This window comes from Gymnodraco acuticeps, unplaced genomic scaffold (genome assembly GCF_902827175.1).
Source record: "Gymnodraco acuticeps unplaced genomic scaffold, fGymAcu1.1, whole genome shotgun sequence".
In the NCBI taxonomy this organism is placed as follows: domain Eukaryota; kingdom Metazoa; phylum Chordata; class Actinopteri; order Perciformes; family Bathydraconidae; genus Gymnodraco; species Gymnodraco acuticeps.
Window position 1 is genome coordinate 2,464,413 of NW_022991154.1, and position 13,027 is coordinate 2,477,439.

Sequence of the window (13,027 nt, forward strand, 5' to 3'; positions counted from 1 at the left end):
ATCTCTGTGTGTGTGTCTGTGTGTGTGGGGGATCTGTGTGTGTGTATATGTGGGGTCTGACATATTTATTTAATCATGTATATATTTTTTTCTCAGGTACCTGGCAACCGGTGACTCATACAGGACTCAATAGCATTCAGCTATCGGGTCGGGCATTCAACAGTGGCTGTCATCGTCAGGGAGGTTGCGGGTGCCATCTGGACCGCCCTGGTTGAGGAGACCATGCCGGTACCACAGACTCCTTTCCAGGAGTGCTGGAACATTTCCGAATTGGCGTTGGTGCCATTGATGGGAAGCACGTGGTGATCCAGGGCTCCGGCAAAATTCTGGGTCCCTGTTTTTTAACTACAAGTCCACCCACTCCTTGGTACTGCTGGCTGTCGTGGATGCCCAGTACCTCTTCAGGGTATGGATGTCGGAGGTTTTGGAAGGAGCAGCGACGGTGGGAGCCTGCGGAATTCCGCTTTTGGAGAGAGGCCTCCGAGATGGCAGTCTGCAGCTACCACCTGATACCGTCATCCTAGGAGCAGAGCGGCTCGGCCTTCTTCCCATGTGTTTGTAGGAGATGAGGCTTTTCCGCTGCTGGACAACCTGCTGCGTCCGTTCCCTGGACGCCAGATCACACGCGAGAGGAGGATGTACAACTACCGCCTCAGCCGTGCCAGGTTGGTGGTTGAATGTGCGTTTGGCATCCTCTCATCCCAGTGGAGAATGTTCAGGCGTGTCATCACCACCAGCCCGGAGGTAGTATTAGAGTTGGTGGTGAAGGCCACCCTGTGGTGTGCACAACTTTCCTCCGCAGGAAGACGATGGGAAGGCCATCATGCACACCTATCGCAGAGTCCACAGATGAAGCTCCAGCTCCTTCAACCCTGCGTGATGCACCGAGGATGGGCTCCAACAATGCCACACGCAGATCCATCCAACTGAGGGAGACCTTCAGCTCCTATTTCAATGAGGAGGGGTGCAGGGCAATGTCAGAAGAATGTGGTTGTAGGGTGAGGGTCACCATTGTCTACAAACCAAAAGCACTTTTAAGAGCTACCCATATTTTCTTTAAAAAGCAAATATTCCAAATGAGCCATTTTAAAATCAAACATTCCTAATAAACGTGTTTCTTGAATTGATATTATTATATTATGATATGACTAACAACCTTTTTCCTTCAGCCCTGTTTTTACTGATAAACCACCCATGATTACAAAAGGTTTTCACCTGAACAATTACAGAAGACGTCACATTATATATCGACATACATGAAGCTTCTGGTATGTTGCAACTGACAAACCACATGAACAAGTGAAGACACAGTAGAGCCATAACATACTTTAAATAACTTTTATTTATGTAATGTTGTCAGTGAAGTGTGTGATGAGTGTAAAAACATGTAATGTGGATCAGTATCAGTAATCAATTTTCCTCCTGGTCTGCCTCTAAAACCACCTTGTGAATGTCAAATCTGACTCTTCACTTCTTCTGTCTTGACATCACTCTCATGGTGGGCAAGAGACTCTTGAAGAATGACAGGTCCTCGTCCTCCTCCACCACCACTGGTGGGGGTGGTGGTGGCATGGCCAGAATAGGACCGACGGCAGACAGCAAACTTTGCTGAAAGGAGGACATCTCACTTCCCCTTTTCCTTTTCCCCCCGGATCGCAACACTCGCCTCCTCCTGTCCTGTCTGCTCTGCTTGCTGGCTGTTAGCTGGCTGACTAGCTGACTGACTGACTGGCTGGCTGGACTTGTTGGTTGACTGGCTGGCTGGCTTTCCTGGCTCTCTTCCTCTGGCACCAGGGTGGATGGAGGAAGGGTTTGCCGGGGGACATTGCTGGACGTCTCACGGTCAATCATGAATGGGTTTAAAAAAGTCATGACTGACGCCGCGAGATGCCAGGGCTTTAGTCCCCCCGAAGACCCCTGCACCGCTTCTTTTCCCCTCCTTTTCAATTTATTTCTCCTTCCTGTACTTGTCCCTCAGTGTCTTCCATTTCTTTCTGCACACTTCGTCTAATAAAATGAAATGAAAGAATACAGTTAATTTCTTTAATTTACGAAAATTATTCCTCCATTAATGAAAACCTAATCCCTTTATCACTGTCAATTGTATAAAAGGTTTTGTCATACTTTATCAGAATCAAAATCAGAAACAGGTTTATTGCCAGGTAGGTTGCTCATACTAGGAATTTGACTTGATGTCATGGTGCATATATAAAAAACAAGAAATCTAATATAAAACACAATGTTTTACACCGTAATAAAATACAGTTAAATTGCAATAAGATAACAATTACATAAAGCAGTAATTTACATGGAAATAGAATGCTATGAATGCATTTTTGCATATAAACTAAGAAATGTGAAATCAGAATATGTGCATAAAGGAATATGACATTGTGTGCATTAATGTGATGCAGATATACTGTAGTCTATGATGTGGCAGAGGTAAAGTGTGGGAAGGGCTATGATGAACATTTATTTTTTTAACATTTTGAACATTTATGAGATTAATGTTTATGGTGCTATTGTATGCTACATTCCATGCTGGCTAATGATACTGTCTATGCTTGCTAGCAACGAAGTAAGTTAAACTAGCAACGAAGTAAACTAGATATAAAATCCCCAAAACAAGCGAAAACCTACCAGTTCTTCACCCACTGCCTCTGCCACCTCCCTCCATGCCTGGTTCCTCCGGTTTGTATCCCGGTAAGTAAATAGGGACTGGTCATAAAAGAACCGGGTGATTTGCTACCGCAATAACTAGTTCCTCCTCCATTTTTTGTGGAATATAGAAATGAACTGCGGGTCTGGTTCTCCCAGCTTGCACGCGGTTTTGATTGGCTAGCGCTTGAACTGTCAGGATTTGCATAAACGGATCTGATTGGCTGTCGCTTCCAGCTCAGCCTCAAAACTTGAAAATTGTTCAAACTTTGGAATCCTGAAACATCCTGGAAATCCTGGAAATCTTCGCCTCGCCCCCCCACAATGCAGTTCGGCGACAAGCGAGGGAAAGTGACGTCATCCCCATTCAAAGTCAATGGGCGGAGACGCGCTGGAAGCGGTGGACAAATCGCCAAAAGCTGCTGTGTGTACGGGCCGTAAGGCAGTGGTGGGACCATGGTAAGACTGAGATAAGATTGCTCTGCCAACAGCACACCCTCAATGTCACAACCAAGACATCATTAGATCTATGAAAGACCTGGAGAGTGATATCGTGGAACAACACATCCTCACTCCCAGGTCGGCATGTTGACGTTATGTCAAGTCCTGTGTCGGCTTTTTCCAACGCAAGGGGGGGGGGGCCTTAGCGTCCATTTTCAACGCAAGAGGGGGGCCCTTAGCGTCCATTTTCAGCTTTCCGGGATTGTCCATATGCTTCTATGGACGCTCATGGAAGCACGGCATTCGTTTGTGTCCGCTGCCCTTAAAGGCAATGTGAGCGTCCATTCTCATTGGATAACGGAGAATTGTACACCCGGAAGTAAGTATTCCCCTTACTGTCGATTGAGTTTACAGTGATATCTGCACTACTCATCGACTAAAAAACACCAGATTATCCTTGTTAATTACACAACATTGATTGGTTTAAATTGTGTGCAATGCTTTTGTATTTTCCCCCTTCGAGTCGGAGAAACAAATATTTTTTCGGAGTAAAGGATGGCAGAAGACACTACACTACCCAGAATCCCCAGCTATCGTTTGCACTACACCATGTGCTCTGTTTGACGTCACGTGATCTTCAAATTTCTCCCTGCAGAAAAAAAAACATGGCCGAACTTCGTTTTATTCTCGGTGGTAAAATGCCTATTTTAAAGTTAGTTTGGCCATTAAAATGCCTTTTGATGTCATTTGATGCGAGAAATATGAGTTGTTATTTCAGATTATGTGTGCAGTGGATGTACATGATCTTTAGTTTGCTAGTTATTACGAAGATTACTTCAGGAAGTTTCATTGTTACCAAGGTGGTTGCTAGGGACGCTGCTATCGATATTAATTATGTTATGTTGTGTAACTGTTTAATGGTGTTATCTTTATTGCTACCCCCTTCCCCGTCAATGTATAGTGTTGGTCCACAGCGCAAACTTATTAGTTTAACAAACTCCGCATCTAAAGATACGTTATTTTCCCCTGTGCAATTCCAGTCTCACATCTCAGAGCACATCGTCATTAACAAATACCGGAAACAGACCGAAAACATTTTTTAAAAATAAAATAATACTTTATTCCGAGTGTGCTTGCTTTTCTCTTTGAAAGTCATCACATAACGGCATTGTAATACACGGTTCGGCTGCATTAAATATTACATATCTGCCGTAGTTCTGTATTTATAGAGCCCTGATGAGAAGACTTCTAGACAAACATGAGGAACTGAAAACGTGACGTGGATCATAAATATATCAGCAGTTAAACAACATCTTACATTTATTTTCACACAATACGTCTCCTTGCAGTATCAACACTAATTCGGCTGACTTTTATATTTGATCCAATTGGTAGATATGCTGTATTTACACCATAAAGGTGCACACCTGATATAAAGGGACACCTAGTGGTTAAAGCATGTTATTGAATTTCATTATTTTTATTATTAGATATTAATAGGATCCCTATAAAGTATATTCATTACTCGTTATTCTCTACTAATAGTTAATTAAAGACAGTATATAATGACTATTTTGCACATCCCTTTCAAGATTTCAAGATTTTCTAAGGTTTATTGACATATCATATAGGCCTACACAACTATGGTGTAGTTATGCATTGAATGAAAAACTTGGGTCGCAGGTTCCTCAATAGTGCATTACAAGACATCTATCAATATTTGTGCATACCTCCAGCAATGTTAACTATGTTGAAGCACTTATTTTAACTGATATTATACATAATGTATTATACTCTTATAAGATATATGTAGATATTTCATCTCCGGCCTTGTCAGGTATTGAACAATCAATAAATAAAGAACACAGAATTGTTGAATATAAAACACAGAATTTGTGTGATTATACTAAATGATTTACAAATGAACACCATTGCATATTTAACTGTTACACATGCTGATGTAACGCAAATGTTCCAACTTGGGATCAATAAAGTATATCTTATCTTAAGCTGATCGATGGCTACTGCCATATTTGCAAAATGTGCCTCTGAACCTTGACAAGTGCATGTTTCAGGCTTATCAATTAATGTAATGTAATGTTATCAATTAACAACAGGGGTCACAAACACAAGACCAGCTGTTAAATAAAGCTCTTCTGACCTTAGCTGGCATGTGTGTATATATATTAATGCTGCCCATTATGGGCACAAGCAATTTTCACCCATTTATTAATTATATGTTTTAAATGTGAGTGTTTCCTATCCCCTAAACCTCTATGGATGTACACAGTTTAATACTGGCAACTTCTTATTATGGGAAATACGAAAACGTCTTTTAAAACTACAACTCCCAGTAGAGACGTGCCATAGATAGAGAACATGTTGCGAAACAGAATAGCCAGCATGTGTAGTTGTGGGGACGGGGTGGGGGAGGGGGGGGACGCGGTGGTCCCGTTCAAATCAAGTTTTGGACATTCTGCCGTTCGAGGCTCGGCGTAACCCTCGGAGCACACTCTCCAATCACAGAGCTTGAGGACTATCACGGGGTTTGTCAAACAGAGCACATGGTGTAGTCCAAACGATAGCTGGGGATTCTGGGTAGTGTAGTGTCTTCTGCCATCCTTTACTCCGAAAAAATATTTGTTTCTCCGAATCGAAGGGGAAAAATACAAAAGCATTGCACACAATTTAAACCAATCAATGTTGTGTAATTAACAAGGATAATCTGGTGTTTTTTAGTCGATGAGTAGTGCAGATAACACTGTACAATCAATCGACAGTAAGGGGAATACTTACTTCCGGGTGTACAATTCTCCGTTATCCAATGAGAATGGACGCTCACATTGCCTTTAAGGGCAGCCGACACAAACGAATGCCGTGCTTCCATGAGCGTCCATAGAAGCATATGGACATCCCGGAAAGCTGAAAATGGACGCTAAGGCCCCCCCCCTTGCGTTGGAAAAAGCCGATACAGGACTTGACATAACGTCAACATAGGCCGACCTGGGAGTGAGGATGTGTTGCGTGGAACTAGAAACAATAAGTGAGACCACAGGAGATCGAGGATATATTGAAATCCTCAAAGAGAAAAAAATGGCTTTAGCCAACCTGCTGGACGTTAAAGTTCAGGGTGCACTAGTCAGGTCCCGGTTCCTCAACACCAATGAGATGGATGCTCCCACTAGCTTCTTCTTCGGCCTGGAGAAAAAGAATGGGCAGAGGCGAGTGATCCACTCACTGCTGTCAGACACAGGGCAGGAAATAACAGAGCCAAGCCAGATCAGGAGGCGAGCTGTGAGCTTTTATTCCACCCTCTACACAAGCGAGTATGAGGAGGGGGAAACTCTGTCCGAGGGGTTCTGCAACGAACTACCTCAGGTCTCCGAGGAGACCAACTCACAGCTCGAAAGGCCGTTAACGATCCAGGAGCTGCAGACCGCCCTGCAAGGCATGCAGGGACGGCGGACTCCTGGTATCGATGGCCTCTCCGTAGAGTTTTATAAAGCCTACTGGGACGTCTTGTCACATGACCTTTTAGACGTTTTTAATGAAAGTCTGGCCTCTGGCTCTAGCTGGTGGATGCAGTGGGGCCGGAGCTGAGCGATGCCCGGGCCTTGGGCTCTCTGCTGGGTCTGCACTCTGTTCGGGTGGCCGAGAGGATCCTGCAACTCTGGAGCCAGATCCTCTCCCCTGATGAAAAAAGACTTTTATGGAGCTACGGACAGGGAAGAGCCAAGCCGGACCCAGCAGACCCTTTCCCGGAGATCTACCTGAGCCTAGGGCTCGGAAAACTGACCGGCCCCCTGCTCAAGGTCGCAAACCAAGGACAAATGACCATCCACACAGTTGACAAGAAAACAATATCCATGAACATTGTAAAGAAGACCAACAAAAATGCACTGAAGGACAGGGCCTCCACTGTGTGGAGCACCAGACTGGGTGCAGGAAGCGGACCAGGCCCACAGTGGAGGATTGTATACAAACCTCCCATAAAAAAACGTACTGCCGACCTCCAGTGGAGAATTTTACACGGTGCCATCGCCTGTAATTCTTTTATCTCCATTATTAATCCTGCTGTTTTTAACAAGTGTCCATTTTGTGGTTTTAGAGAGACTGTTTTCCATGTTTTTACAGAGTGCAAGAGACTCATGGGTTTCTTCTCTCTTTTAACATTGGTTTTTAGTCTTTTTAGTATAGCTTTTACCGAGAGTGTTTTTATCATGGGGGCTCCATATAAAAAGACGAACAAGGAAAAGTGGCAGCTCCTGAATTTCCTCTCTGGCGAAGCAAAAATGGCCATTTATTTAAGTAGGAAAAACAGGGTTGAAAATAAGAAAGGGGAAGAGGCAAAAGCGATCTGGCTGTGCAACATCAGAGCCAGACTCTGGCTGGAGCATCGTTTTTATAAACACATTGGAGACTTGGACGCTTTTAAACAGCATTGGTGTTATGAGGATATTGTGTGTTCTGTGGTGGATGAGGATTTGCACTTTGCACAAGTTTTTAAGACATAGGTTTTAATGTATTATTTTAAGTGATTTGTTTATTTTATTGCACAATGAAGCACTTTATTGATCGAATGTATAATTGATCATATGTAAATAAAGTGTTTTTGCAAAAGTCAAAAAAAAGTCTTCTTCTTCTTCTGCTTTGGGTTGCTTTGGCTGCTTAGGCTGCAAACAACTTCACGGCGTATACTGCCACCCGAAGTCCCCGGCGGGAAGTCCCCGGAGTTGGGGACTGGCGAGTAAATCGCCAGAACGCCGACACCTCCTCATCACTCCACCGCTCCCATTTCTCTTTTGTGTTGCCATAAGTTAGTCTCTCTCTGTTGGTGCGCTGGGCTAATGCTAATGCTAATAATGCTGATGCGAGCAAAGAAAATGGCGGCTTCACAAAAACTTTTCTGAGTTTTAAGAGGCATGGTTTGCAATTCGCCCAGCCAATCAGAAATTGGAACGTTTTTCTCCCCAGGAAAGTGCCACCTCTCTAGCAGGGACTGAAAAGCGGTGAAAAGGTTTGCAAAAAAAAGTTCTAGTTCCAGATATTTTTGGTGTGAATGCAAAATCCCAGGAACTATCGGAACTATTCCTGGGAAAAGTACTCCGGTGTGAAAGCGCCTAATGTGTTCATGGCTTTCGGATGTCGTTCAAAAATAAAAAAAGGAGAGAAAAGGAGGTTACATTCAATGCTATCAAGAACAAATATTAGTTAACCAACCAATGAAAATCTTCTTTCCACAGATTACGTTTGGAAGTCGTTATAACGCGTCAGATTCTCCCCCATAATGTTTGTGGATCATAACGAGGTCATTGAGATCTGATGTGAGCCAACAATGACCGTATAATGACTGCAAACATCTTGCACAGCACAATTGAAGAACTCTAAAGTCTAATATTTACCTCATTATTCCCTAGCCCATTATATCACCACTCACCATGCATATGAAAAACGTACGACTGCCGGTTCGTTCTTATTCCTTTTGTTAGCAAATAACAGGAGAACCATGGTCCAATGTTCCTGAAACTAGGTTGAAGGGTATAGGATGGGCAAACAAAGAAGCAATTACATTTTCGATTGATTCTGAATTCTAGGCCAAACCCACACATTGTTTTTTGCTTATGGAAACAGCCTTCTGGTTAATTAATAGGAATATTAATTTTGTTTTTGCACTTGGGGGCAGCGAAGTAACGGTAAATACAATCTTATTGTGCGATCACAATATGTTCTATTTACACAGCTAGCAAAATGGGGCAACTTAAGCAAATATTTTGAGCTTTGTTTATTGCAGTCTGATGAATGCAAGTTCAATGGCCACTCCCTTCAAGCTCTGTTTCCTGTTTGGTCTCCACCAACTCCTTTCTTTAATAGCTTTTTTCATATTTTCAATTTAGTGCAAGACCACTTTTACACATACAATAAATGCCTAGAGCAGCTGGACATGACGATAATTAGAGGTGTGTGAAGGACAAGGGTACGCAAAAACTAGGAATGCAGGTAAAGGTTGAAAAAAACAAGGATTTGATTTGTTTTTCTATATATATACAGTTTTTAGGACGGGTTACAAAATCAATTAGGATGAAAAAAAGGTGAATTATTTATAATATAAAGAGATACAATCTAGTACTCTTCTTCCCAAGAGAAACACACACACACACACACACACACACACACACACACACACACACACACACACACAGCCTTCCACAACAATCACTAATTTTAACAAGATTACGTGCACTCAATCTAGTAAAATGGTTGGTTGTGAGGCTTGTAGCTTTCACAAGATGTAAAAACATTGCTTTGTGGTGTAAAATCAAAACCAAAAAGAGCTACAAGAGGCTACAACGCGCTGTAGATAGGAACTACAGAGCTGGTGATACATTTGTGTGTTCATCGAGATAAGAGATAACATTACATGAAGTCATTTGATCCACGATTGATATATTGTAACAATGATTGATGCCTTGATACTTTATTTTTTAAGTTTAGGATGAAACAATTAGTTGATTGACATAAAGTACATTGACAACAATTTGGATAATTAGTTATTTACGCAAGCCATTTCCCAAGCAAATGTGAATATAAGGTGCTTTCAAAAATGTAATTGAATCTCGGTTTAAGACTGATGGAAGCTATATTGGAAATTTCAATTCAATGCCCGGAAATTGTTTCCAAATATACAATAGTAGGGATACAAATGTAGAAACATTTCCAGAAAGACATTAGTCTGATTAAAAAAGTACATGTTTTATTTTGGACTTTACCTCTCTTTTCAATAGTAAAAATGGGAGCAGATCATGTCTTAAATGCACTGTTGAATTTTTTACCAGACTGCGAAACGGACTGATTGTACGAAGCCATTTGCAAACTCTAATGGCAGTTATACTCACAATGGGTGAGCAATAACAATCCAATCAGGCTTGTATAGAATATGTTTGCTGGACGGAGAGGATTGGAGCAGAACTCTTGGGTATTTTAGCTGGACGCTGCGCAACACTGGAGGCTATTGGCTGAGGTCATTTATCAGCAGCCAGCCACACAGGCAGAGTCTCTGTTTTTTTTCGCTAAAAGTCTCTCTATCACTGGTGAATTGTTTGCTTTTCTTTCCCCAGGTGGGAATGAATCGTCCTTGACCCCCAACCCACCCCACACCCCCCCCTGCAAATGCAGACCAGCCTAAAAGGAGAATAACTAAAAAGGTAAAACAGAACAGGGAGGAAAACATTACAAAGTGTATACAACGGGTAGTGCAGGCCAAGCACTCTGCATGGTCAGATAAGCATTCTTACCATGTTTTATGAGACCCTTAACAACATTCAGCCATGCTGGTCAACATTTTAACTGGTTGTGAAGCTAAAAACGTTAGCAATGGTATAATTTAGGGAGATACCATTTTCTTCTGTCTATTTTATATACACTACATTAAAGGCATATTTTAGATAGTAAACAGTACATTTTATTGAAAGCATTGAATAGGAGTCATTTTGGTTTGCATATTTTACTGTATCTTTTCCTTTTTACTTATCTATACTTAATTTCCGAATGTTTATTATTCCAATGGCATTTCCCTGAGACAACAATCCGCCGATGACTAAATTACACAACTGTTTAAAAGCATCTCAATCATTTCCAAGAAGGACTGTGTTGATAAAATCCCAAGCTCAATTATGTGCAAACATTATTAAGAGCAGAGCAGCACTTCACACATACAAAATCAAACATAACAATTTAATAAAAAGGAATAAACAACAAATGGATTACATAAGACAGACTTGTGAGTCAGCAAATATAAACAATTACTTACTAATGCTGGAGACATGGCAGGATAAAGATTGTGTAAAGAGGGTTGTCAGACTTTTATCCATTCCTCCAAAGCAGAAATTACGGGGTTTACTAATTTATTAAATTAGACAATACTTTTACTATATGTATTTTGTGATAGTTATTTGATGATTACTAGTAATAAAAAAATATGTTCTGGATAAAGTACCGTCGTAGTATTCTCAGCATCTTACATTGTCTTTATGCACACTGTAAAAGGGTGATGCAACATTGTTTCAACAATCTGGAAGATTTAGTGAATACCTGACTCACTATTACACCTACAACCAGTGACATGAAGTATATTATGGACAAGAATATACATGTTGGAGTTTGCACTTGTTAGACCACTGTTGTCTCCATCTATAAAATGAAATCATTTGTACCATTTATACACGTGTATATATTTCAATCTCTGAAGTTAATGGTTTTTCAAGTTAAGGGGCCACATTTGCAAATAACAATTTTGCTCCTGCAAATGAACCCAACTCCCTGATGATGTGAAAAAGTCTATGAGCCTTAACAAAGAGGAACAATTTGACAAGGGCCCCCTATCATATCATAGACACACACGCATGCACGAGCGCACACAAACACAACGTCTGTCACTGCATTCCTGACTGAATATGTTAATGTCAGAATCATTCAATGAGAGGAGCAACAACAGGGAGAGGCTGAGCATCTGGGGAGGCAGTAAGGAGAGGAATGTGCTTAGACTGACACATTTTATTAATTTTCTTTCCTCTCTCTCAGACTTCCTTTTTATTCCAGTATACTATATTTGCACCAATTGGTATGTCACATCTACGGCATGCATTTTTGCATGACACAAATGAAAACCAATGACAACGAAATACATAAGAATCTTTGAAAGAACATACCTCAAATGTGTACATGAGAAGATATAGATATGAGATATAGCTTAAAATGTATCATAAATAAAGACTTAAAATGCAAAACCTATGCATTGATTTCTTCCAAAACACATATTTATGTATTGTACGAGACACAGTGTTCTTGTATGCTTTGAATATTGCAGGGTTAATATTAGAAATGTTCTCTCTTGAGAAAACTCAATGCATTCTTATATAGCTGAGATGCAATAGCAAATCTATTGTATATAAGCAATGCTGCCTATAATGGAAAAGTAAACCTTATTCAGTAGGCAATTCCATTCCCTCTGAAAGACATTTGCTATTTTGTATAGGAGACCGGCTTGAAAACAAATTTGAAGAAACAAGACTTCAACAAATTATCATACAACAAAAATGTGTTATTTTGCAACATACTGGCCCATACACTACATTTATAGATTTACATATTGTCAATATGGTCATGTGAACACATATTGCATATATTTCTGTATAACGGGTTAACACGGTGTCTTCAAACATCTGTTTTCATATAGGCTGATGACAGGTGAGATTGGAATGTGCAGATATTTCTGTTATTTATGTATTTTCACGCAGCTTAATCAACGCTTTCTCCTCACAACTCAAGTTGCAGATTTTTCACACATCCACAACCTCAGAAATAATTAACTACTAGTAAAAATAAAACACATGCCCCTAAACTTACATGAACAAATCTGCTTGTTGGCAGGAAGAAGAATATAACTACAGGGAAAAAAGGCCCAATTGGACTCCTTTCTTTACTTCCATAACATAGTGACATTCCTATGTAACGTTTTGCACTCCAATTGGCTAGCGTTATAAGTATATGTATAGAGCGGGACATCTCTGAGTAGTTTGTCAATCACCACAGAGCCGGCCATTTGACCAATCAGAGCACACTTTGCTCTGGCTTTAGGCAGAGGGTCCAAAGTGCTTTATACAAAAATTAAGCACTTTTTGAACATGTCACATTAGAGGCACAAAATACAAACATGAATCTGAAAATGAGCATAATAGGGCCCCTTTGATGAAAAGCATGCCCTAAAACCTTAAACATCAGCTGTTAATCCCTGAAACAGCCTTGCAGCCCTGACTTATCTATTGACTCTTCTCTGTGTGCGCAATACAATGATGACTCGTACAGTCAGAGAACAACACAAGTTTTCACAGTGCACCAGACAGTTAATTAGAAACCGTATTTATTGTACTCA

The 13,027-nt window shown here is 41.0% G+C and overlaps 1 protein-coding gene across 1 annotated transcript in view; it reads left to right on the forward strand.

Annotated features, from left to right (window-relative positions):
* Positions 1-13,027, forward strand: part of LOC117560590 (BMP/retinoic acid-inducible neural-specific protein 3-like) — an 83,140-nt gene that overhangs the window by 3,244 nt on the left and 66,869 nt on the right. Inside the window, exon 2 of the mRNA XM_034237516.1 lies at positions 10,215-10,301. The gene's annotated coding sequence lies outside the window, so the exon portion shown is untranslated. The remainder of the gene's footprint in view (positions 1-10,214; positions 10,302-13,027) is intronic.